The sequence below is a fragment of the Carya illinoinensis genome, chromosome 2 (assembly GCF_018687715.1).
Source record: "Carya illinoinensis cultivar Pawnee chromosome 2, C.illinoinensisPawnee_v1, whole genome shotgun sequence".
In the NCBI taxonomy this organism is placed as follows: domain Eukaryota; kingdom Viridiplantae; phylum Streptophyta; class Magnoliopsida; order Fagales; family Juglandaceae; genus Carya; species Carya illinoinensis.
The window spans coordinates 7,763,556-7,790,745 of record NC_056753.1 but is presented as its reverse complement, the minus strand read 5'-3'; the positions used below and the strand labels follow the sequence as shown (position 1 = coordinate 7,790,745).

At 39.7% G+C, this 27,190-nt stretch overlaps 1 pseudogene; it reads right to left on the bottom strand.

The window, feature by feature from the left end:
• Positions 1-26,695, bottom strand: part of LOC122301668 — a 32,169-nt pseudogene extending 5,474 nt beyond the window's left edge.
• Between the last annotated feature and the right edge of the window lie 495 nt (positions 26,696-27,190).

The following is a 27,190-nucleotide window of genomic DNA, read 5'->3' as shown; positions in this document are numbered from 1 at the left end:
ATAGCTTCATAATCATCCTTAGACCATTCCCTATCAATCCCAAGCCCTGGTTTGTCCCCGTTCAAAAGTGGGTATTTTACAACCCACGGCCACTGTGAATTTTCACTGTTACGTTGCTTTTTCTCCGCCGTTTGCAACGCCGCAAGCTTTCTAAAAATACCATATAGCGCTGTAAGTATTTTCCAAACCCTATTTTCAGATTTAAAAATATATTGCTCATTCAATAATTTTATCTGCTGGTTGGTTGATTCCGGACTGAGTCCGAGGAGTTCGGGGGTCGGATGGATGGAGGACGGAGTTGCTTGTTTTATTGATATATGTTGGTTGATTATTTTTGTGCATTGATATGGCATTTACATGGTGCATGCACATGTGTTTTTATTTAATTGAGAAAAGCCTGTTTATTGGCGTAAGTGGACTTACGGGTGCGTGTGTATCACGACCCCAAGCCGGGATGGGGTATTATCTCGGTGGAGCTTCTCTGGTCACTCGGGAGTGGAATAAACTGAGTGATGTCCCCTGAGTTGTCGCTGGGCGACGACGGGAGCGGGGGCTAGGGGGTGCTTGGCTACGAACGCGCCGGGCGCGGAACCGGGCATCGCTCTACGCACCGACTCCGTGGCCCTTCGCTGGCGAGGGCTAGAGGATGCTTAGCTACGAACATGCGGGGCGTGGAACTGGGCATCGCTCGTTAGGTGTCATATGCGTGGTGGTACTCTGCGGTGTGGCACTGGAGCCAGGGTGTGCGGATGACCCCTAGGGGAGGTCATGGTGCATACGGGTTAAAATGGATAATGGTTTGAGATGAATAAAGGCCAAATGTGACTTTTGGCGTGATATTTGGAAAGGTTTGTTTTTGAGCCAAATGAGTTTTTTGGCGTGTGTGGAAAATTATGTTTTATGGGTTTTGCGCATTGGCATCACTTCATGCATGTTGTTTGAGTTCTATGTGTTTTTATCTGGTGGTATTTGGGTTTTACTTACCTGCGGTACCTTTTTGGTTCCGTAGATTTTGGTACAGGATTCGAGGATGAGGAGGAAGAGGCTGAGCCGGAGGATGTGGCTCCGCCGGGTTGCTGATGTTATGCTTTATAGTTTGGTTTAAAACTATATTCGTATTTTGTAATATTTTATTTATGTATGTTTAAACAGCTTGTATTACGTTAAGAAAAATTTTGGTACTTAGTTATATGACTTTCGTTAGCCGCTGCGTGTTTCTTCGTGCACTTATATTGCTTTTGCACACACTTGGCACTCGTCGATAGGGTGGTGACCCGGGTTGTCATCATCCGGACGTCTCAATTTCCCCGTGTCCGTGCATGGGGATTTGGGGGCGTCACAAGTGGTATCAGAGCAGTTTGGCTCTGGGTAAAACCACATATCCCGTAGGTAGTACCAGAATGCTTTTTTTTAAAGTTGTGTTTTAAAATTTATGTTAAGTAAGGTTATTTAAGTTGTTTTATTTGTTTTATTTGCTTTTTTTTGTTTGAGCTTGTTTGTCTGTTTTTATTTATTCAGTTATGTTTTTGCAAGTTGGTTTCTTTTGTTTTCTGTGATGTGGTGTTGGTCTGTGGTTCTGTTTTTGTTTGTTGTTGGTTTTATTTATTTTTATTTTCTGAAAGGGGGTCAAAGGTTGTGGTGATAGGAAAAAAAATGGGGAGACCAAGGAAATCTACTCAGGAGTCACGGGGCAATACCTCAAAAGATGACTCCATAGCCGAAGCAATACGACAGATGACGGAGTTCATGCAGCAGAATATTAGGCCTCAACAGACAGGACCTTGGCCACCACAAGGGGTTCCCTGGCCACAACAAGGAGGGCCTTGTCCACAGCAAGGAGGGTTTTGGCCACAACCAGGAAGTCCTTGGCCACATCAGGGAAGACCTTGGATGTACCCAGGAGGGTCCAGTAGCATGGTGTAAGCCGGATGCACCTATGAGCGCTTCTTGGCTCATAGAACCCCACACTTCACTGGAGAAGAGAATCCACTCCAAGCTGGAAAATGGATCAAAGACCTGGAAAGAATATTTGAGGTGTGTGGATGCACCGAGGCGCAACAGGTACTCTACGCCAGCTATCTGTTGCAAGGCACCGCGTCTGATTGGTGGGATACCAAGAGGGTGATGCTGGAATCAGAATTGGGATCTTTCGCTGCTGTGACCTGGCAGCGATTCAAGAAGGAATTTAATGACCGCTTCTTTCCCGCAGCGGTAAGGAAGCAAAAGACAAGAGAGTTCTCAAATCTGGTCCAAGGGGGCGCGACAGTGGAACAGTACGCCCGGAGATTCATAGAACTTGGGCGATTTGCTCCCCACCTTATTGCCACAGAGGAGATGCGAGCTGATCGTTTTTAGGAGGGACTACGCCCTGATATACGTCGTATGGTGGTCAGCCATTGGATATCCACTTTTCAGGAATTAGTGGATGTGGCCACCCTTGTGGAGCGAGAAAATAATCTGAGTATGGGCTCTCCTCCAGGACATAAGAGGCGGAATTTTTCTGGTGAAGGAAGCAGCTCGGGCTCGCCTCAGAAATTTGTTCAGCGGACCGGAACTCTACCTCAAACGTCCTCAGGTGTTCGTATGGGAGGACGAGTGCCAATTTGTGGAGCGTGTAATAGAGCTCATGAGGGCGAGTGTCGGCTGAGTAGTGGACCCCAGTGTTACCGATGCGGCCAAGTGGGACATATTGCTCGGGAATGCCCCGTCAGAGTTCAAGGAAGCCGTGGAGGTAGACACGGTGGAAGAACCAATCCGAGACAAGCAGTACAAGCCCGGGTTTATGCTGTCACACCCGGAGAGGTAGATGATGAGGCACCAGCGACCCATGATGCTGGAGTAATTACAGGTATGGATTTATTTAATTTTAAGTTGGATTTAATTTTTGGTATTTTTGGTTTCTCCTTTGCTTTTTGGATTTCATGGGTTAATGTGTTTGGTTCAGGAAGAGTCCGTTTGTATGAGTTTTATGCTTGCACTTTGTTTGATTCCGGTGCGTCACAGTCATTTGTATCTTTTACTTTTGCTCGGGTGTGTAATTTGGTCACGGAACCGTTGCCGAAGTCTATGGTAGTGGCTCTACCCGATGGTGAAATGGTGTGGTGTTCCAAGGTTGCTTTGGGATGCCCGTTAAATTTTGATGGAAGGTTCTTGGATGCTGATTTGGTGGTGTTTAAGCTGTTGGGTTTTGATATCATCCTCGGGATGGATTGGCTATACCGATATTCTACGAGTATTAATTGCAGAAGTCGGATAATTAGCTTTCAGCTTCCAGATGGTGATTGTCTGGATTTTGCGGGGAGTAAATTGAAAGAAAAGCCGGTAATTATATCGGCAATTCAAGCAAGAAGAGAGATTGCATGGGGAGCGGATGCATTCTTGGTTCAGATGGTGTCCACGCCCCCACCGGGGGGGGGGGGGGGGGGGGGGGGCCGGGGGGGGCGGTGGGGGTACTTAGTTATAAGAAAAATTCCGGTACTTAGTTATATGACTTTCGTTACCCGCTGCGTATTTCTTCGTGCACTTATATTGCTTTTGCACACACTTGGAACTCGTCGATAGGGTGGTGACCCGGGTTATCATCATCCGGACGTCTCGATTTTCCCGTGTCCGTGCATGGGGATTTGGGGGCGTCACATTCCTTGTGGTTCATTTCATCTGAGCCAAAATTTTCATTACCAAATTCAATCAAATTTTCAGGATTTGAGCTTAATCCAATGCCAGGAAAATTGGGAGCTAATGGCAAAGGAAAACCTTGAGGAAATTGCATATTTGTTCCCCAAGGTGTCTCAATAAAGGGGATATTTGTGGGAACCATTCCACCCAAATTTCTTGGAGCATATCCCATTGAAGCTAGAACTGAAGATGGGATAGGAAGAGGTAAGTGACCAGAAGTCATATTCAGTGGAAGATGAACCTGTCCATTAAAACCATGTGCTGTAGAAGATGCCAACATGTTCACAAGATCTTGCTCATCCTGATGCATTCCCCGTGTCCCCAGAACAGTAGCAAAGTTTTCACTGATAGCTCCTGAGCCTGACTCTTCATGGTAACTATTGGAACCGTTGTTTGAGTCAGCAGCAGTGTCTAGACCATGACGGATGGAGAAGTGCCGAACAGATGAAGGTTCCTCATTTCTAGCACTATGGCTTGCCAAAATATCAGATTCTTGGTTCTTACTCCTATTATCCAACCTAGTAGAAAAGTTCTGGGCTTTTCCACTTTTTGGGGCTCTACTACACCTTGCATGAGAAGAAATTTCACAATACGTTTCAGTAAGCTTAGGGCTGGAACATGTCCTTGCAAAGACAAACTTTCTGTTGAGTTTTGGCTTGATTTCCTGCTGAAAATGTATTTTTTGGGGCTTGGCTTGACTGTGGCTCGACCCTAGCTCGACTGTGGCTCGACCCTGGCTCAAGCTAAGGTTCCGCTCGACCTCCGCTTGACAGTCCGCTCGAGCGAACTCATCTAGAGAGTTCCGCTCGATTGTCCGCTCAAGCGAATTCATCCAGAGAGTTCCGCTCGACCTCCGCTCGACTGTCCGCTCGAGCGAGAATGCAACCCTAACGTGCGCTCGACACTTCGCTCGACGTCCGCTCGAGCGAATGTTCTGAATTAGCACCTTGTGCTATAAATACATCATTTTCTCTTCATTTTGGAGAGCCCTCAGCAGCCAAGTTAGAGAGAGTTTTGAGAATCTTTTTGTACACAATCCTAAGAGTCCATTAGGTGTATTGGGGCTTTAGGATTAAGGATTTTGTGATCAATACTCTTGTACTCCATCTTTGTTCATAGTAAATTTGTTGAAACCGACCCCGACAGTGGACGTAGGCTCACATTGAGCTGAACCACTTAAATCTTGGTGTTCTTTGTGTGCTTGTTGTTTATTTTATTGCTTCCGCTATTATTTACTTCAACTTAGCCTTTGTTTGTTCGGTCCATTTCCAACACTTTCCCTGGACATCATTTGCTAGGTTATCAGCTTTAGAACTTTTCTGAACCATATCCACATGTGCACCTTTATTGGAACTGATTTCTCGTCTAACCTGATTGGATATCCTTGAGTTGTTTGGGTTTCCATAACTGGTTCTAGTTGCACTTTTCAGGAAATGATTACCAGGCTGGAAGGAATCACCAAGTGAACTTCGTGTTCCATCAACTTGACTTTCATTACGAGAGGAAAAATCACTTCTTTGGTCACTTGAATTACTCCCGAGACTCTCAGACTCATTTAAGTGGTCTGAATTGGACAATCTCAAGCACCACAAGTCATTCCTCGGGGCATCAGGACGATGGCCACTGCCATGTCTCTCCCAAGTATTAAAAAAGAACTGATTAACTTCAAACAATAGGTCATCTTTTGGGCAATCAAGTAACCTTGCCAGCCTTTTAGCGCCAAATGTGAAAGCACTGCGTATCCTAAAAAAGTTACCTAGAAAATATGCATATATCAATATTATATTCTGTAGAAAAGGGTAAGCTCGTGCTTGTGTTATTGCTGTATTAAGAATATTGATATGCAAAAATTTATTACTATAAATGCCAACAAGTGAGCATAAAATCATACCAACAAGTGAGGGTAAAATCAGGCCAACAAAAATAAACACAAAAGGAAAACAAAAGAGACAGAACTCCACTAATGGACATCTTTGTGCTCTTGGTCCCCGAGTGTTAAACTTCCTGGTAAGTGCATAAAGTATGCAGAGCAGACATACATTAAAAAAAGCTTAGTTTTATAAATGCAAAAAGAAAAAAAATATATCCACGTTCCAGCCATACATTGTTAAGGCCTCACTCTTAATATCTTTTACTGTGCATCTGGCTACAGTATAATTTTTTATTTAACGGATTCAGGCATACGCATGCAATGCAGGTGACATGAATGTGTGAAATGTGAAATATATCGTTCATTAAGTATGGAGTGTGCAACAAGGCACAGACCTCCTAAATAATAGGAAAATACAGCCCCAAGCCAATCGTGCAATATACAGTACAACATAGAAGTATCACAGCTAGCTTCAGCATTAAAAATATTCATTATTTCAACCTGTTAGTTCTGGTGCAAGATACCTAAACATTATTTATCCACTTCCTGATTGTTCAAAGCCAACTCTTGGTCCTTACGGTTGGTTAGTGTGTGAGGATAGTTACTCATTGTTGGCCCACTCCCCGGTAGTCTAAGCTTTTGGGATTATTCCTAACATCACTAACATTTGCAGTTCCCTTTCAGTTTCTAAACTACTATAACAGGCAAAAAAAGTCTCTTGGTTTTTCAGACTTACTTTTAAGAGAAATACTTTTAATCCTTAAGTTATGGCTATTAAAAGAAATGGTCCTTCTGTTGTACTCCGTTAGTACCACTGACAAAAAAGTGTCATGTCAACAAACGACTAACATGGCACCATGCTCGATTCCAATGTCTGAAACAAATATATCTAAAATATATAAAAAGAAAAATCTTTCTAAAAAATTAAAAAAATGAAAAATAAATTGAAACACAAGAATAAATCATAAAAATAATAGACAAGATAAAAGATTAAAAAAATGTATCAAAGGCAAAGAAAAAGCTGATAATTTTTTTATTAGTGAAGAATTTATTTTTTTATCAGTAAAGAAGAAACTTTATTAATGAGAATAGGTAGAGTCCAAGTACACGGGTCACATACAAGAGCAACACCTATGCGTGATTGCCTAAAGATACAAGGAAATCATGAACCATGAGTCTATTACAATGGACGAATTGAATAAAGTATTAAGAAAAAAACATTCTAAGCTCATCCATTGTCCATTCATGATCATTGAAACTGCTTTCATTTCTCTCCATTTATAGTGAAGAATTAGTTAGGAATTGCAAAGGGCATATTCCAAATACACAAAGCATAAAAAACAAACACTTAACTAGAAATAAGAAATAAGAAAAGAAAATCATGAAAATTCATCCCATTTAGATTTATAGAAGTTGCCCAAAGGAACAATATTGAAAAATAAAGTTTTTAAGATCCTCCATCATCTGCTCATGACAGTCGAAGGTTTTATCATTCTTTTTCATCCAGATACATCATGCTAGACAAATAGGGACTATCTTCCAGAACATTGCGATTTGTGCTACCATATAAGCCTGTCCATTTGGCAAAGAGATCTACTATCCTTCTTGGGATAAGCCAAGCCAGCCCTACTAAACTAAAGAAGTCAATCCAAAAGCACTGCCAATCTCATAGCAGAGTAAAATCTGATCTACAAACTCCCCTACCTTTATAGACATACAACAGCAACATGTCACAATAATATGAAGTTTTCTTAGGCTAATTGTGGTTAGGATCTTCCCTAAGGTAAGCAAAAAATGCTACTCACGAGGATAGTATTATTGCGAAGGAGTTACTAAGCCAAGGTATAAGGACCTTGTAAAAAAATCAAATAGTGGACTTCTCTTCTTGGAAGGGGCCCAAAGAATATAATCTGTACTTCCAAGGTGAATCTGATAGAGTAGAAGAAATTGAAAGAACTCTGTGAAAGCATCAATCTCCCAATATGAGCCACTCTAAAAAACCTAACATTCCACTAAGGAAAGCCACGGAAAACTCAACTGAATCAACCACTAAAGCCTCCTGTGCATGGGCAGCGCCATACAGTTTTGAAAAAGCTTCCTTCTAGGCTGGTCATCACACCAAAAGTCAAACAAAATCGAGTCCTACAACCATCACCCCCCCTTTCTCTCTCCTCTCTCCTCTCTTCCCTCAAGTTTAGTTTGAGGTCCATGTACCTCATTAGAATACCACCCACCCTAAGCACAACCAAATTTAAAATCCACTATGACTTTCCACAAGACAATCCTCTCCAATTTGATTAATCACACTAGTGGGATGGGGAAACAAGGACAAAAGGCATGTAAGCAAATTAGAAAGGGTGTTCTTGATCAAGGTGATCCTACCACCTTTTGACAAGCACACCCTCTTCCCATTAATCAATGCTCAATCTTCTCACTCACACCATGCCAAATAGACTGGGCCTTAGAGATGCCCAAAGGAAGGCCAATTTATCTATTTCATAAGCAAAGGAAATATCTTACACCCCAATGTGCTAGCCAGAATATCAACATTAGAAACATTACCCGCAAGAACCATCTCTGGCTGAACTAAATTCACTTTCAACCCAAAACCAGCTTTGAAGCATAAAAAAGAGCCCTTAGAGAGCAGGGGTGCTTTGGGAGTTACCCCAATACACAGGATGTCTACAAAAGATCCACCTAACAAACAAAAAGAAAAGTAAAAATTCTAGAAAAAGAGAAATAGAGAGAGCAACACCATCTTGGGCCATTATCCAATAAAAAGAGTGTTTACAACGAAACACTTGAGCTCCAACACCAATCATTTTGCAATCATCAAAGCCACACTTTTTCTCTCTCCATAAACACCATAGTATGCACAATGGGGTCAACTTCCACAAAAATGCACAGAGATGGTTGTCAAATTGAGCTTTCCAATATATTCAGTCCACCACCCATGAAGACAAAACCCAAATGATCCCAAAGAAGCCAAAGATCATCTTCCATATGATGTTAGCAACCTCACAATGTATAAGAAAGATGATCCACCAGACTTGCCCTTTTTCTTGCACATGCAACAACAATTAACCAATATCATGCCTCACTTCCTCGTGTTGTTTAGAGTAAGAATCCTGTTGAGAGCTGTTCTGACACAGAGACGATTCTAAATAAAGGAGGGACGAAATTTAACGTGGTTCGGCAATTGCCTACGTCCACAGCTGCTGTTATTTCACTATGAAATGATTTTTACAGAAAAATTTTCTCTGCTCACCCACTCTCTTCCTCTCTTCTTTATCTCTTCTACACTCTGTCTACACTCTCTGCTGCACACCTTAAGCTCTCCTATTTATAGGAGAGCAGATCACTACGTTGCAGCAATTTGCTGCATGATTCTTGGGAAGGTGGGGAGGTGCCTAACAATACAAAAGCACCGAACGGTGCCTAATGAGCCAAAATAGTAAACGGTGAGCCATGCACCGTTTGCTTCTTTGTCTCCATTTGCAACAATCTCCCACTTGGAGACAAATGAGTCTACATATCTTCATAACAATCATCACAGCAACTTCAAGTCATGCCTTTAAGTACGAAGTCCAACTGAAGCTATACACAGCTTCAGTTTGTCAGCAGTAACTACTTTTGTGAACATGTATGCTGGATTCTCTGTTCCTCGAATCTTCTCAAGTATCAGTTGTCCACTATCGAGAAGAGATCGGATAAAATGGTATCGCAACTGTATGTGTTTTGTTCTGGAATGAAAGGCTGGATTATTTGCAAGAAAAATAGCACTCTGACTATCATTGTGCAGAATGCCTTTTTCATTCTTCTTTCCCAATTCCTCCAAGAATGACTGCAACCAAACCATTTCCTTCCCTGCTTCAGTTATAGCAACGTATTCCGCTTCTGTAGTTGAGAGAGCAACAATCTTCTGTAACTTAGAAGCCCACGATACAGCTATACCACCCAGCGTATACACAAATCCAGTAGTACTTTTTCTACTGTCAACGTCACCTGCTAAATCAGCATCTACATATCCCTGTAGTTTTAAACCTGCTTTTGTAAAGCATAGTGACGTATCTGAAGAGCCTTGTAGATATCTTAAAATCCACTTGACTGCTTCCCAATGCTGCTTTCCTGGATTACTCATATACCTGCTCACAGCTCCCACTGCTTGTGCAATATTTGGCCTTGTACAGACAATGGCGTACATAAGACTACCAATGGCAGATGCATAGGGTATTCTGTTCATGCATTCTTGCTCTTCCTCCGTCTTTGGCGACTGATCCTTAGTTAGTCGAAAGTGACTAGCTAAGGGTGTGCTTACTGGTTTCGCCTTGTCCATGTTAAACTTTCTAAGCACCTTCTTTACATACTCCTCCTGCGAGAGCTTGAGAGTATCATTAGACCTGTCTCTAATAATTCTCATACCAAGGATTTGTTTTGCAGCACCCAAATCCTTCATCTCAAACCGCTTTGACAACTGCTTCTTCAGTTCATTGATTTCCTCGATGCTTGACCCTGCAACGAGCATATCATCCACATATAACAGTAGGATAATATAAGAGTTGTCAAAGTTCTTCATATAGCAACAATGGTCGGCCTGCAGTCTTGTAAATCCATTACTGCACATGAAGTTGTCAAACTTCCGGTACCATTGTCGTGGAGCTTGTTTTAGGCCATACAAGCTCTTCTTCAGTTTGCAAACTAGATTCTCTTTTCCCTTCACTGAGAATCCTTGTGGCTGGTGCATATAAATGTTTTCCTCCAAATCACCATGAAGGAATGCAGTCTTCACATCTAACTGCTCAAGATGTAGATTCTCTGCAGCCACAATTGCCAACACTAGCCTGATAGTAGTCAATTTTATAACTGGGGAGAAAATGTCTGTGTAGTCGACACCTTCTTTTTGTTGAAACCCCTTCACGACCATTCTGGCTTTGTAGCGCTTGCTACCATTGTGTTCTTCTTTAATTCTGTACACCCATTTATTGTGCAAAGCCTTCTTGCCTTTTGGAAGCTTAGTTAGCTCCCATGTCTGATTTGACATCAGTGACTCCATCTCATCTTGCATGGCTTTCTCCCACTTGATCGAATCTTCAATTCGTAGAGTTTCATCATAACTTTCCGGTTCACCACTATCTGTTAGCAAGATGTAGTATAGAGATGGTGAGAACCGCTGTGGTGGCCTGATTGTCCTTGAAGATATTCGAGTAGCAGTGAGTGGTGTACGTTGTTCGATCTGTGTATCATCATTTTCTTGATCCTCGTTTTGATCAGTGTTGACTTGAGTAACATCAAAATCAACAACCTCAGGTTTCTTTGGCTGTTCCTCAGATTCAGCTTGTGACTTAGCTTTGTACAGAATTTGCTCATTAAATATCACATTTCTACTTCTGATGATTTTGCGATTTTTATCATCCCAAAATCGATAGCCAAATTATTCATCACCATAACCGATGAAAAAATATTTTCTAGATTTGGCTTCTAACTTGTTACGATCAGTAGAATCTATGTGAACATATGATAAACAGCCAAAAACTTTCAAATGGGAAAGATTTACCTTCTTTCCGCTCTAGACTTCCTCTGGTAGATCGAACTTTAAGGAACTGAAGGTCCCCGATTAATCAAATATGCTGCAGTGTTAACTGCATCAGCCCAAAAATATTCAGGCAATCCTGAATTCAGCCTCATGCTTCTGGCACGTTCATTGAGAGTTCTGTTCATGCGTTCAGCTACGCCATTCTGCTGCGGTGTCCCAGGAATAGTCTTCTGAAATCTAATCCCATATGCAGCACAGAATTCTTTGAACCCTCCGTCGATGTACTCTCCTCTATTGTCTGACCTCAGACATTTTAACTTCAAGCCTGTTTCATTTTCAACCATGGCTTTCCACTTCTTGAAAGTATCAAATGTGTCAGATTTATTTTTCAAAAAATAAACCCATAATTTCCTGCTTGAGTCATCAATAAAGGAAACATAGTACCGCGATCCTCCAAGAGAAGCGACTGGGGATGGCCCCCACAAATCTGTGCACCAACTCCAACTTTGTAGATTTTGGAGTTCTACCATTTTTCAGGAAACTAACCTTTTTCTGTTTCCCAAAAATGCAACCTTCACACATGTCGAAATCAGTTGATTCCAACTTTGGTAACTTCCCCTTGGATAATAGTACTTTCATTCCTTTCTCACTCATGTGACCAAGCCTTTGATGCCATAGGTTGGCATTTGCATCAGCAATTGCAATAGTATCTCTAATACTTGAAGTCATGTATAGAGTACCTGTTTTTGTGCCTCGAGCTACTACCATAGCTCCTTTTGTTATCTTCCACGTGCCACCGGTAAATAGTACCGAATGCCCATCAGCATCAAGTTGTCCTACAGAAATCAGGTTCCTCATGAGCTTGGGAACATGTCGCACCTTCTGTAGCAACCATGCACTTCCATTGGGCAAATTGATTGGTACATCTCCCATGCCTTCGATTTCCAACGCTTCATCATCTGCTAAGTACACTTTCCCGAAATCACCAGTGACATAATTCTGCATGATTTCTCGGTGTGCTGTAGTGTGGAACGAGGCTCCTGAATCTAACACCCAAGATTCAATTTGGTTGTTGACTGAAAGGAGTAAGGCATCTCGGAGCTCTTCTGTTGTGGCATTAACAGAGTCATGCTCATTCTTCTTCTTTGCTTCCTTGCAATTATTTTTGAAGTGGCCAATTTTGCCACAATTCCAGCACTGTACTTGTTTTTCGGATCTAGATTTACTTCTGCCTTTTCGGGACTTCGATCTGCCCCGATTTGAACTTCTACTAGCTCCTCTACCTCTCGTCTCGAGGTTTAAGGCAGAACTGGAAGTTGATGCTTCTCCTGTATCTCTTCTGCGAACTTCCTCGCTAAGAATATAGTCCCGGATATCTTGATACTTCATCTTTGTTTTGCCATAAGAATTGCTGACAGCTGTTCTCATGGCCTCCCAGCTCTTTGGCAATTGAGTTAGAGCAATCAATGCACGTACTTCATCATCAAATTCAATCCCCACTGAAGCTAATTGATTGATGATGGTGTTGAACTCATTCAGATGCTGAATAACTGGAGTTCCTTCTGCCATTCTCAAGTAGAATAGCTTGTACATCAAATGCACTTTATTATTGGCTGATGGCTACTCGTACATGTCCGATAGAGCTTTCATCAAATCCGCTGTGGTCTTCTCCTTTCCCACATTGTGTGCAACTGATCTTGACAGTGTTAGTCGAATGACTCCCAAAACTTGTCTGTCAAGGAAACTCTAATCTTCATTGCTCATGTCGTCTGGCTTTCTTCCTAGGAGTAGAAGATGTAGTTTCTTCCCATAGAGATAATCCTCTATCTGCATTCTCCAGTAGGCAAAGTCTGTACCGTCAAATTTTTCGATACTAACACCTTTAGCTTCTTCTCCAGCCATAACTTTACAAATGAGTTCAAATTCAAACAAATAAAGATCACCGTTGCATCCGAAACACTCGAATTAGCTGGAAACTAGTCCGAAATGATCCAAATAGTTTGTCAGCACTATTTGATCGTCGCGATGGAACTCCAACTAGCGTGATCTAGCCCAAATTGATCTGCAACACGTGGATGGTTCAGATCCAATGTACTGATGCTGAATCTCAAAATTTCGACCTTACGGATGAGTCCGGAATGATCCAAATAGTTGGAAAGCACTATTTGATCGTCGAAATCGGACTCCAAATGGCTTAGATCTAGCCAAAAACAGATCTGAAAAACGGACGGTTCTGATCTGTCTGGCCCGTGAGATACACGCGCTACACAGTGCGCGTGGGCAACGCGTGGGCACGTGTAATACACGCGCGTACAGTACTGTGGCGCGTGGGGGAGAGTGAGGCGCGTGTCTAGGGCGCGTGTCCTTCACGCGTCTTCAACCCCTGGCGCCTGGGGGCGCGTGGGAGCGTGTGGTGCATGCGTCTTCAACCTCCGGAGTGCGTGGGGCGCGTGAGTTGCAGCAGATGCACGCGCTGATCTTCTAGGGGCGCGTGTAGCCTCGTCCGACCTCCGTTTTCGATTCCTTTTGCAGCAACGGATTCATCTCGACGCGAGGAACACCGTAGAGTTGTCAAAAATTGATTTTGAATAACTTGAATTTTCAGACAGCTCGAACCAGTGCTCTGATACCAGTTGTTGGGAGCTGTTCTGACACAGAGACGATTCTAAATAAAGGAGGGACGAAATTTAACGTGGTTCGGCAATTGCCTACGTCCACAGCTGTTGTTATTTCACTATGAAATGATTTTTACAGAAAAATTTTCTCTGCTCACCCACTCTCTTCCTCTCTTCTTTCTCTCTTCTACACTCTATCTGCACTCTCTGCTGTACACTCTGCTGCACACCTTAAGCTCTCCTATTTATAGGAGAGCAGATCATTACATTGCAGCAATTTGCTGCATGATTCTTGGGAAGGTGGGGAGGTGCCTAACAATACAAAAACACCGAACGGTGCCTAATGAGCCAAAATAGTAAACGGTGAGCCATGCACCGTTTGCTTCTTTGTCTCCATCTGCAACAAATCCTCCCTTATAACATTCTCCACAACAAAGAAGCCACACTGATCCCCCATAAAAAAGCCAAAGCGAAAACCTCCATCAATCATAGCCAATAAAACTATATCAACTCAATATGAATCATTCTGTCAGTTGCAGCTAACGGATCGTGGCCACCATAACAATTTGATGAGTGCATCCATGAAAAATTACGAAAAGTTGCAGAAACAACAATCTTGTCTTAAACCATGAGAGCTACTGAAGAAACCAACAAAAGTACCACTCAAATGTTGTCTTCAAATGGCCTCTCAAACCACATGGCCATCTCTTCCTCTATGAACTAAAGTGCAAATCCATCTAGCTTGGGCCTCCATGTAAACAGCTTAGCAAGCAAATATGGCCGTAACACTACACAATATGATACCTTATCTCAATTTGACCATAGGCCCGAGCCATCCACCAAAAGCATCTCAAAAGCACTGTTTCCTATCCGAGTTAGCCACACGATTGAAAAACTTTGTACATCTATCGCCCTCTCTTAAACTATAAAACTTTTAATTTCTACCTCATAGACATCTCCTCCATTAAAATGGTTCTTTCTAGATCAATGATCACTTGATTTTTTCTTAGCTTTTTCTTCTTTAGATAAAAAATAAAAAAAGAAATAAATTAAATATTTCAAAAACAAGGATTAAAAAACAATAAAAGCTTTCAAAAAGACAAAACATAAAAAGATTAAAAAGAATGGAACAAATAGAACTCACAAACTATAACCACAGCAAAACAAAAAAGAAACCAAAATAATTCAATAATAAGAAAATAAAAGAAATAAATTTAAAAATAAAAATCTAACTTTAAAGACTAAAGAAGAATAATCTAAAGAAACAACTAAAATATGAAGGCAAGATTCCCTCGCCCATTTTCTTCTTTTTATTTTGTATTTATTTAATTTATTTCTTTATTTTTATGTGCTTTTTGTTGGTAAATTTCTATTCATTTTAAATTTCTACATCTTTTTTGTCTTTTATGTTGTGTTTCCCTTCTAGTTTTTTAATTTCTGTTTGTTAAATTTAGTGTTAGTAAGTTTCCATTTTATTTTTTAGTTTTTATGGAAACCTATTATTTTTATGTCTATTTTTATTTTTACTACTTCTGTAAGTACATATAGTTTTTAACATTTATTTAGCAATATAATAATGTGGAAATCTCTCTGCGAGGGTTTCGAACAGATAGTCAATGGATGGATTTGAAAAATAAAACAAAAAAAAAAAAAACCACAGTAAAAAGTCAGTTCTAAAAACCAGATGCCTGTTTTTAAAAAGCTGTAAACCAAGAGACTCTTTTCATGGAGTAAAAACTTTGCATTCTTAATCGCATCTCAAAATGTGGAATAAAAATAGAAGTAAAAGCAAACCAAACAAGGCTAATTTTTCAAAATTTATATATTTGTCAAAAAAATAATTCAAAATTTATATTCCAATCCAAAAACCTTTAAATCTCAAAAAACTTTTCTATTTCTCAAGAAAAATCTTTTAATCTAATCATGATTTTTGTGAAAACAAAGAACACAAATCAAAACAACTTTCACACAAAGCACAAAAAAACAACTCTCACAAAAATTTTCTCCAAAACATTTCTCCTTTTTCTCACCCACTTTCAGACAACCCAATAAAAACACATCTCAAAATTTCTTTCAAAACTTCTCAAGAACTCTAAAAAATCCTACCAACCTAACATGGCCTTAAAGTGTCGAATTGGCCTAGTCAAAAGGGAAATAATGAAGCAATATCACATGAAGTATGATTTGCATTTCAAATAGAAAAGATTACAAAATCAATAACACAACATCCATCCTACCAAGTTGTTTATGAGCTCTCCCTTAAACATACTACAAACTTAAACACCAAAAAGTGGCCTGCATGCAGTGGCTGGAACATATAAATCCTCTTTTCTCCTCATATAGTACCAAAGCTGGCTAGTCAAAAGCACAATTTTCCAACGACAAAAGAGGACAAGCTTGTGACTAGTTGCTACCAACCAATAACATGACCAAAATATATTTTGTCCAACGAACTCATTGCAACAGAGAATGTATCAGAACAATTCAAATTTCAGCAGAACAAAAAAATATTAGATTAACAAATTAAATGATCTAGCAGCAACTTATAATCAACAGTTGTACATGTATCAGAGTCTTGAACAGATGTAGTTGCCATGAATAAAGGAACAACGAAAGCTCAATGAAACAGCTTAAGAGCAGTTAATTAATAAGTGTATTAGGTTTAAAATCATCTACCTTTACTGACACTACGGCCAAGATTGTTGTTTACCCGCAAGGGATCAATTACATTAAAATGCTTGGAAAGAAAGGGTTGCCCCTGATTTTCTTGACCACCAGGGAAAACAGCATACACTGAGCTACAAGCATCTAGAAACAACTTGCTGAGTAGTAACTCTCCACCATCATTTCGAGGAGGTTCCGCTGGAAAATTTCCAAATAAAAAAAAAATCAATGGTAGACTTTGGCAAAATCTGGGTTTGTTCAACCAAGTACTAATACAAGAATCTTGAAGCAAATAATACATACCTGATACGTCTGGAAGTGAACTAAGGACCCCATAGGCTTACACAAAAATTGTCCCAATCAAATTTACTAAAGAACTCCAGAAAACGATAGAGGACCTGAACATGCCAACAAATTAAAAACAAAAACTTCCAGAAGTATAGACAGAAATAAAACAAAACAAGTATGGGAATTAATCAAAGTCACCTCAAGTGGTCCGGCAAAGGAATTATTGAAGACATGAAATATGTAAAGAACCAAGGTTTCCAAGGCATAAGTTGAGATAAGCCCATGGTGAGCAACCAGGATCCGGCTCTCATAATAGCACCAGGCCTTTATCAATATGATGCTACGCTTAAACAAATGATTCTGATTTATCAAATGATCAACCTAAAAAGCAAAAACTACGATTCAGCAAAGAGACTTAGACATCATCATGGTGTATTTTTTTCAAAGAGAGAATTAGTATGAGTTTCCAAAATGAAGCACTTACCTCCTCAAGGAAACAAAGAGTGCACAATCCTCCAAGTTGGTCGAATGATATGTCCGCCACAATATTTTCCACAAGACACTTGATTATCTTCACCTGAAAATATAAGACAACAAGAAAGATTGCCAATCAATTGTCAGATAAACCTTAGAAACAAAAAATAGGATATCTTTAGATGAGAAAGGATAATTGCAATCATAGAGTGTGCAAACTCTGTGTACTCCCTCTGAAAAAAGTAGGCAAATTTGGAACTCAAGTGAAAAGATTATTTTTTTAATAGTAAACCGCACTTTTTTTCAAAAAGAGCGTGCGGGACTTACACAATCTAGGACTATATCTAGGATTACTCATTTTAGATTATGATGTGGGGAACATAATTTAATGCTACATCTAAAATATTAAACCTAGAACAAAAACAACAAGAAGAAGGAAAAAAAATCATGAAATAATAGCACCTTCTAAATAAAACAGCTTAACAGCTGGGAGGAAAAAGAAAAAAAAGATGGAAAATAGCTTATCAGCCATGAATAATCTTTTCCCAATACTCCAATAAGGAAAAAAAAAACATAAATCCTCAACCCTAAACCATAATGTGTAGCTGAATGACCAAGGGAAATTCACAGGAAGGATGACAGTATCCTAAAAGTAAAGCAAACAAAAGGGGTGGGAGTTTGAGGGTTGAGTGTTGACCTCCAATTCGAGTCTGAATGCTCCTAGACAATTTTTTTTAATCTACTTTATTTTTTATAACGAAGATACCCAGAGGCCATGCAAACGCAACATATCTTTTACCCAATTAAATCCTGGACCCATATAATGCATCGACATCACACAAATTAGGTAGATCATTGGCTTTTAACTGATGAGAAATGGTGCCTAGAAATTATTTGCGCCCAAGATTTAAACCAGAGCACACTAGGGCCCTTACTAGAGCCAACCCCAATGTGCTATTTCTCCTTATTTACTTTAAATATATTTAAGAATATAATCTTACAAGTTTATCATAAAACCAAACTGAAGAGCATTTTCTGGCAATATGAATAAATTATACTAAATAATTAAAAGTTAATGATTTTTTTTTTTTATAAATAACATCCAAACACATCTAAACTTATCTTAAGTGAGACCCACTAGAATAATATAACTAAAACATTAATAATATATGTAATATAGTCCAAAATAAGTATCATAATATTATAGTTTCTCATATCAGGTAATAATATAATTATTTTTATAAGTTCATATCACATCAGTTAATAATATAACTAATGTGGCAAAATAAGCTATACTTATAATACCATAATGCAAAGTACTTTAGTATGATAACTAGTACATACCAAAACCATTATAAAGTAACGGAGGAAAAGTATAACACTATAATGCAATGTAATGCAATATGCCAAAGTTTATGTCTCCTTAAGTATAATACCAAGGACCATACAACACTAACTATTCCAGTAAGGGACTATATAGCACTTTGTATAATACTTTTTTTTTTTTTTTTTGGTCGGTAAACAACATTTTATTGAGCATAAAATAGACAAAGGCCGAAGTATACAGGACATATACAATAGTGTCACCTATGCATGCTAGTATAGCAATACACGTCACGAAAACACGTGCCATTAAAATAATTAAAATCGACCAATGAAGTAAAGTACTGAAAAGTAAACTTTTAAGTTCAACTAGTAACTGCTCTTGATCTTCAAATCTTCTTGCATTTCTCTTCCAGCTATATACACCACCATAGGCAAATTGGGACCATCTTCCATATTGTTGCAATCTGAGGGTTGCCCCAGATGCCTCGCCAAGAAGCTAGGAGGTCTACCCTTTCCGGCATCACCCAAGCTAATCCTATCCAAGTAAAGAAGTCATTTCACAAGGTCGTAGCTGTTAGGCGCTTGTGGTACAGGGCATACAATTACAACTGAAGTAGAAATGAGAAAGAATAAAAGAAATAATAAGGAACTCCAATTGTAGAAGAATTTTACTTATAGCAAAAGGATTACAAGAATTTCTCTCTTGAATAAGGAGAGCACAATTGACAATACCCTCTCTTATAAAAGGAGAAAACTCACTATTTCTTATAAAAGGAGAGACAATATATAGGAGAAACCTCACTATTTTTCTCTCTAAAACTCTCTCTCTTTCTCTAAATTTTTCTTTCAAAATGGGATAGATTTCTAAAAGCAAAAACATGTATTTATAGGAGTTAAAGGAGGTGGAAGATTGCGGAAGCAAATATGAACGCAAGCTTGATGTAGGTTGTCAACTAGCCACCATTTTTTACCCATAAAGGTGGCTTTGGCGGTGGAAGATAGCGGAAGCAAATGTGAATGCAAGCTTGATGTACGTTGTCAACTAGCCACCATTTTTGACCCATAAATGTGGCTTTGGCGGTGGAAGATGGCGGAAGCAAATGTGAACGCAAGCTTAATGTAGGTTGTCAACTAGCCACTATTTTTGACCCATAAAGGTGGCTTTGGCGGTAGAAGATGGCGGAAACAAATGTGAACGCAAGCTCAACTAGCCACTATTTTTGACCCATAAAAGTCCATAAAAGTGGCTTTACCGCTACATATCTCCCACTTAAAGTCACTTTTGTAATCCTTCTATCTTTTCTACACTTTCCATCTCCATGCCGCTTACATATATGCTAGGCCTAAAGAGGATCGACACCAGATAAACTTGTCATTATTAATTGGCTTTGTTAATATATCTGCTAGGTTGTCTTTTGTATGGATTTTTTGTATATCCACACTTCCTTCTTCCACCTTCTTATGAACGAAGTGATACTGAACTCGTATGTGCTTTGTCCTTGAATGAAATGCTAGATTCTTTGCCAAATGCAAAGCGCTCTGACTATCACAAAATAAATCAACCTTCTCTTGTACGTGTCTGAGCTCTTCCAATAGCATTTGCAACCATATTGCCTCTTTGTTAGCTTGTGTAGCTGCGACATATTCTGCCTCCGTTGTAGAAGTAGCCACGATAGACTGCAATTTTGAAACCCAGCTTACAGCTCCTCCAGCAAGAGTAAACACATAACCTGAGGTGGACTTGCTCTTGTCAAGATCACCTGCATAATCTGAATCAACATAGCCTCTGACAGTAAAGTCTGATCCTTCATAACATAATGCGACATTTGAGGTACCCTTGACATATCTCAGGATCCTCTTTACAGCACTCCAATGCTCTTTACCAGGATTTGCCATGTATCGACTAACCACTCCCACTGATTGTGCAATGTCTGGTCTTGTACAAATCATAGCGAACATTAAGCTACCCACTGCTGATGCATACAGTACTCGAGACATTTCCATTCTCTCTGCTTCATTGCTAGGACTCATACTTGAGGATAACTTGAAATTAATAGGAAGAGGGGTAGAAATTGGCTTACAATCTTGCATGTTGAAGCGTCGTAAGATTTTCTTCAAATAATTTTTCTGAGAAAGCCATATCTTCCTATTATTTCTGTCTCGGTAAATTTGCATCCCTAGAATCTTGTTTGCTGGTCTCAAGTCCTTCATTTCAAACTCCCTAGCCAACTGTGCCTTTAAGTCTGTAATACGATCTTTGTTGGGGCCTGCTACCAACATGTCGTCAACATACAACAACAGAATAATAAAATTACCATCACCAAATCTCTTGTAGTAAACACAAGGATCTAAACTATGTCTATTGTATCCAAGGCTCATGATAAAGGAATCAAATCTCTTATACCAACATCTCGGCGCTTATTTGAGACCGTATAGAGATTTGTTCAACCTGCAAACCAAGTTCTCTTTTTCTTTTTCTTCAAAACCTTCTGGTTGGAGCATGTAAATTTCTTCTTCAATTTCTCCATGAAGAAATGCAGTTTTCATGTCCAGTTGTTCTAAGTACAAGTCAAATGTAGCACACATCGCAAGGACTGCTCGAACCGTTGAGAGTCTAACAACAGGAGAGAATATTTCGTTGAAGTCTATGCCTTCTTTCTGAGCGAATCCTTTCACCACCAATCTAGCACGATACCGCTCCACTTGGTCATTGCCATTTCGTTTGATCTTGTAAACCCATTTGTTTCCGATGACCTTTCTTCCTTGTGGTAGTGGTACAAGATCTCATGTTTTGTTTTTATGGAGAGTTTCAATTTCTTCTTGCATTGCAACCATCCACAGAGAAGCTTCTTGGCTATTTGTAGACTCATGGAAATTTGACGGTTCTCCATCTTCTGTTAGTAAACAGTATGTGACATTTCCCTCCATGATGTACTCTGAGTGCCAAGTTGGTTTTCTTCTCTCCCGAGTTGACCGTCGAACTTGTGGAATTGCACACTCAGCTTGTTCTTGTACTTCGTGCTCTGATATTACTTCAGAAGAATCTGGAACTTCTAATTTTTGTCTTTCTTCAATTTGAACTGTAGTAGTCTCTGGTTTCTCTTTTGAAGCGCTATCATTTTCTTTTTCTTGTACCTTATCTTCTACAAATACAACATCCCTGCTGATTAGCACCTTGCGGGCAGTGGGATCCCACAGGCGATACTCTTTGACTCCATCAGCATACCCTAAGAAAATACATTTTCTAGATTTTGGATCTAGCTTTGATGTTTCTTGGGCGTTGTACATAACATAAACTGGACTTCCAAATGTATGTAAGTGAGAATAATTAGCTGGCTTATCAGTCCACATCTCCATCGGCGTTTTCAGATCAATTGCGGTTGATGGTGACCGATTGATCACATAACAGACAGTCTTGACTGCTTTTGCCCAAAATGATTTGGCCATTCCTGCAGTTCTCAACATCGCTCTTGTTCATTCTAATAAGGTTCTGTTCATCCGCTCTGCTACTCCATTTTGTTGTGGAGTGTATGCCACCGTGAGCTGCCTTTTGATACATTCTTGTTGACAGAAGCTATCAAATTCAATACCAGTATATTCTCCTCCATTGTCTGTCCTTAAACATTTAATCTTCTTTTCAGATTCAAGCTCAACCCGCGCTTTGAATATTTTGAAAACTGGAAATACATCTGCTTTATTTTTTATTGGATACACCCAACATCTCCTGGAGTAATCGTCAATAAATGACACAAAGTATTTTGCTCCTCTTAGGGACAAAACTGGTGCTTGCCAAATATCAGAATGGATTAGTTATAAGATAGCTTTACTTCTAGCAGAGGAACTACTGAATTTCAATCTATGCTGCTTACTAGTAACACAATGCTCACAAAAGGGTAATGAAACCTTTTTGAGCCCTGGAAGAAGCTTTTGTTCAGCAAGAATCTTCAAACCTCGTTCTGACATGTGGCCAAGCTTACGGTGCCACATCATTGTTAATTCTTCTGCTGAACTTGCCAACGCAGTGGATGCTTCTCCTTCTTGTTGTGTTTCTCCTTTAAGCATGTACAAATTTGCAGCTATCTTTCTCGCTTTCATCATTACAAGCGCGCCTTTAACTATTTTCATGATCCCATCTTGAATATGGGTTTTACACCCACTATTATCTAATTGTCCTAAAGACAATAGATTTTTCTTCAGGCCTTTCACATGTCGTACCTCCTGAATGGTGCGAACTGTACTGTCACACATCTTCAATTTGATGGTACCAATACCAGCAATCTCCAAGGCATGATCGTCTCCCATGAACACAGATCCTCCTGAGATAGGTTCATATTGATAGAACCATTCTCTCCGGGGAGTCATATGCCATGTTGCTCCTGAGTCAATAAGCCAGACATCAGCAAATCTTCTTCTACCTTTAGTAACTATTGTTGCCTCACTGTATAAAATTTCACCATCATCTGAGGTGCTTGCTACACAACCCTGAGCTTTTGACAACTCAGGGCCTTTTCCTTTGGCTTCTTCGTTCTTCTTGAGATGCCAATACTCCCTTTTGTAGTGCCCTTTCTTGCCACAGTGATGACACTTGACATTCTTCTTACTTCTGAATTTTGATCTACTCTGATTTTGATTCCCACTGGGGCCACGTTCCGTTGATCTCCCTCTCTTTATTACCAAAGTTTCGGCTTGCTGTAAGCCTCCTGGTCTATCTTCTTTACTTTTGCACCGACTTTCTTCTTCAAGAACCGCAGCTGCAATATCATCGAATACTAGAACTTCAATGTTGTTGGTTAAGTTGATGATGAGTTGATCATACGAATCAGGTAGACTTTGAAGTAGAATTTCAGCACGTTCACCCATCTCTATGTTATGCCCCATTGCTGTGAGCTGTGAAAATAAAGTGTTGAGGGTGTTGATGTGGTCTGTCACCATAGTTGACTCCATCATCCGAAGGGTGTAGAGTTTTCTTCTCAAGAAAATTTTGTTGTGTAGTGATTTGGTCTCGTACAATTTTGTCAGAGTATCCCATATCTCTTTTGCTGTCTTTTTCTCCGCCACACTTGACAATACTCCATCAACTAGTGCTAGGTGCAGATTAGCAATAGTATTGCCATCCATCTCGTTCCACTTGCCGTCGTCAGTGATCTCATCGGGCCTATCTCCAATTGCCGTCAAGCAATTATCTTTCATCAAAATTGCTTTTATTCTCATTTTCCACAATGAGAAATTACTCCCATTGAACTTATCTATTTCGTACTTCGTCGCCATTATTGAAGATGCCTCCTTTCCACTAACTGGATTTAACTGTAGCACGAAAACCGGCTATAAACCTGATGCTCTGATACCACTGTTAGGCGCTTGTGGTACAGGGCATACAATTACAACTGAAGTAGAAATGAGAAAGAATAAAAGAAATAATAAGGAACTCCAATTGTAGAAGAATTTCACTTATAGCAAAAGGATTACAAGAATTTCTCTCTTAAATAATGAGAGCACAATTGACAATATCCTCTCTTATAAAAGGAGAAAACTCACTCTTTCTTATAAAAGGAGAGACAATATATAGGAGAAACCTCACTATTTTTCTCTCTAAAACTCTCTCTCTTTCTCTAAATTTTTCTTTCAAAGTGGGATAGATTTCTAAAAGCAAAAACATGTATTTATAGGAGTTAAAGGAGGTGGAAGATGGCGAAAGCAAATGTGATCGCAAGCTTGATGTAGGTTGTCAACTAGCCACCATTTTTGACCCATAAAGGTGGCTTTGGCGGTGGAAGATAGCGGAAGCAAATGTGAATGCAAGCTTGATGTAGGTTGTCAACTAGCCACCATTTTTGACCCATAAATGTGGCTTTGGCAGTGGAAGATGGCGGAAGCAAATGTGAACGTAAGCTTAATGTAGGTTGTCAACTAGCCACTATTTTTGACCCATAAAGGTGGCTTTAGCGGTGGAAGATGGCGGAAACAAATGTGAACGCAAGCTCAACTAGCCACCATTTTTGACCCATAAAAGTCCATAAAAGTGGCTTTACTGCTACAGTAGCAATATCACAATGAAGACTATGAACTTCCCTTTCTTAAAAGGGTGCCAAAAGATCGTCTTCAGCTCCCCCCCTCTCCACCCCCCCAAAGAAAAAACAAAAAAAAAAATCATACAGATAGAGTACACTAATCACAAAACTCCAAAAAACGTCAACTTCCCATGCGAGTTAGCCACCTAGTGGAAATAATCGATGTTTTTATCTAACACCCCAATAGAAAACCCAAATCACAAGACCTATATTCCAAAATGATTAATTAATGATACAATTGGAGTCTAATTGGAATCTTAGAGCCAGCTCATACCATTATCCTTATCATATGAGGTATTACAATCTTTCCCTTTAAATTCTCGATGTCCACATCGAGCCAGCCCATTATAGGTGGCATGGCTTAAGTCCCACATTTTTTATTGGGAAAGGCTCTAATACCATTTGTAACACCCCGATAAAAGGTCCAAACCATATGGCCTATATTCTAAAAGGACTAGTCAATGATACAATTAGAACTCCATTGGAACCTTATAAAGAGCAAAAACTTCTCATTCCCAAGCAATGTGAGATCTCATACATTATCTAACTTTATCCTTATCATATGGAGTATCACAATTTATCCCATTTCTTCAACCAAAGTGATCTCGAATTTTGTCTTCAAGATATTTCTTCTTGTAGAGAAACCCCTAAGCACTAAGTACCCTACAACACAATAAATGTTTGACAAAAATTTCCTACTGAAAAATTGAAGCACAAAGGCAGTTGCCTAGTTCAACCAGCTATATGTGGTTTGTCATAAAACTTACACGTCTGTACAGTTCCTATTAAACACTCATAGTCATTCAAACTATCTGAAAATGGTGTGCGGAAACTTTCCGCTTTCCGCCTTCCCCTTTGGCTATATGAAATTATTGATACACTACGCCCATCAGACAATATGGCACGATCTAGCTGTTCGAAATTGATATTGTCGTTCATAGGTCATCCGTGGTGCAAATCTTCCTTAAAGAAGCTGTCTGAATGAAGAAAGTTATGTTTAAGGACGCCTCAGTCTTCCACATTTTCTTCAAGGAAAGGAATTTGTGTCCTGAATAGTTAGGGGCTGGTAGAATGAGTGGATGATTAACTCTACTCTCTCAGATGGACACCAAAATTTTTTATCTAAACCTCTAGCGCTTATTTTCATATAGTACAATAGATAGAAAGCACCAACTTCCCAGTTTTGAGCAGCTTAGAAAAAACTGACATTCCACTGAGGGGAGCCATTGAAAAGTAGAATTAAATCAGCCATCGAATAATCCTGCATTCTCACAATCTTGTATACTTCTAGAAAAGCTTCCATGTGAGCTCTCTCACCACACCAAAGGTCATGCTAAAATCTGGTCCAAATGGCATTGCCCAAATCAGGTCTAGTGCATATAATAAAGACTGCCAATCCTTTTCTAATATTCTTCCCCAACCCTACCCCATGTAGTCTGTTTACCTCATTAGAGCACCACTCTCCCAAGCACAGCCATACTTGGAATCCACTACAGCTTTAACTAAAGTTGCCCTCTCGAGTTGATATCATAATGGAAAGTGGTTCGAGCATTGTCAAGGTAGCCTCCTTTCATTCAAGGCTGAATAATGCTCATCCCAAGATGGGGGACATAGGAAAATCCGAATATGAATTCAAAAAAATCCACCATAGCCAGACAAAGGTGAGATTTGCCCAATCATTTTTTTTTTATAGGTAAACATTAATATTATATTAATACGAATAGGCATAACCCAAGTACACAAGGGAGTACGCAAGAGATAACACCTATTTAGGAAGGAGATTGAAATAAGAAAATCATGAAAATCGAGACCTTTAAAATCTACAACTTTGGCCCAAAAAAACAAGGTTCTAATAAAAAGTAATCTAATCTCCTCCAATGAACGCTCCGTCTTCAAATGTCTTGTCATTTATTTCCTACCATATGCACCAAACAATACATGAAGGAATCATCTTCCACATAGCTGAAATTTGTGGAATACCACCCAAATTCGTCCAACATGCCAGAAGTTCAACCACTGTTGCAAGCATAACCTAGGCTAGCTCTACCTGTCTAAATACCTTGACCCATGGTGTTCTAGCAACCTCACAATGTAGTAGAGGATGCTCCAGAGTCTCATCACATTGTTTGCACATATAGCACCAGTCCACTGCTATCACCTCGCGTTTTCGTAAATTATCCATCGTCAAGATCTTTCCCAAAGAAGTTGTCCAAGCAAAGAATGCCACCCTAGGAGGTGCCTTATTTCTCCAAATTCTTCTCCATGGAAAGTGATGAGTTTGTGCCTTGATCAAAAGCGTCGCCTTTATATCGGCAAATGTGCGGCGAAGTTAAAATCGCTGCAATAGATTAAATGTAACGATTATTAACCTTTTTGCAACAATTTTGAGCGTTGCAAAAGACTTGATTCCTTGTTCACGTGAGAAGAACAACTCGGCCAATTGTTTATCCAGTACTTGACACCTATCCTTTTCGATGCTTGAAATTGGCACACGATTCAATCCAAACAAGTCGTTGTTGTTGTCATTTTGACCCATCAAAACGTTATCATTTTCCATACATAGATTCGGGCCACCAGGTGATGAAGCTGGAACTAAGCAATTTTCATCCTCAACTTGTCTATCTTTCTTATTTGGAGTTTCAAGTGCTTGTTGCACTTTTAATTGAACATCTTGTGG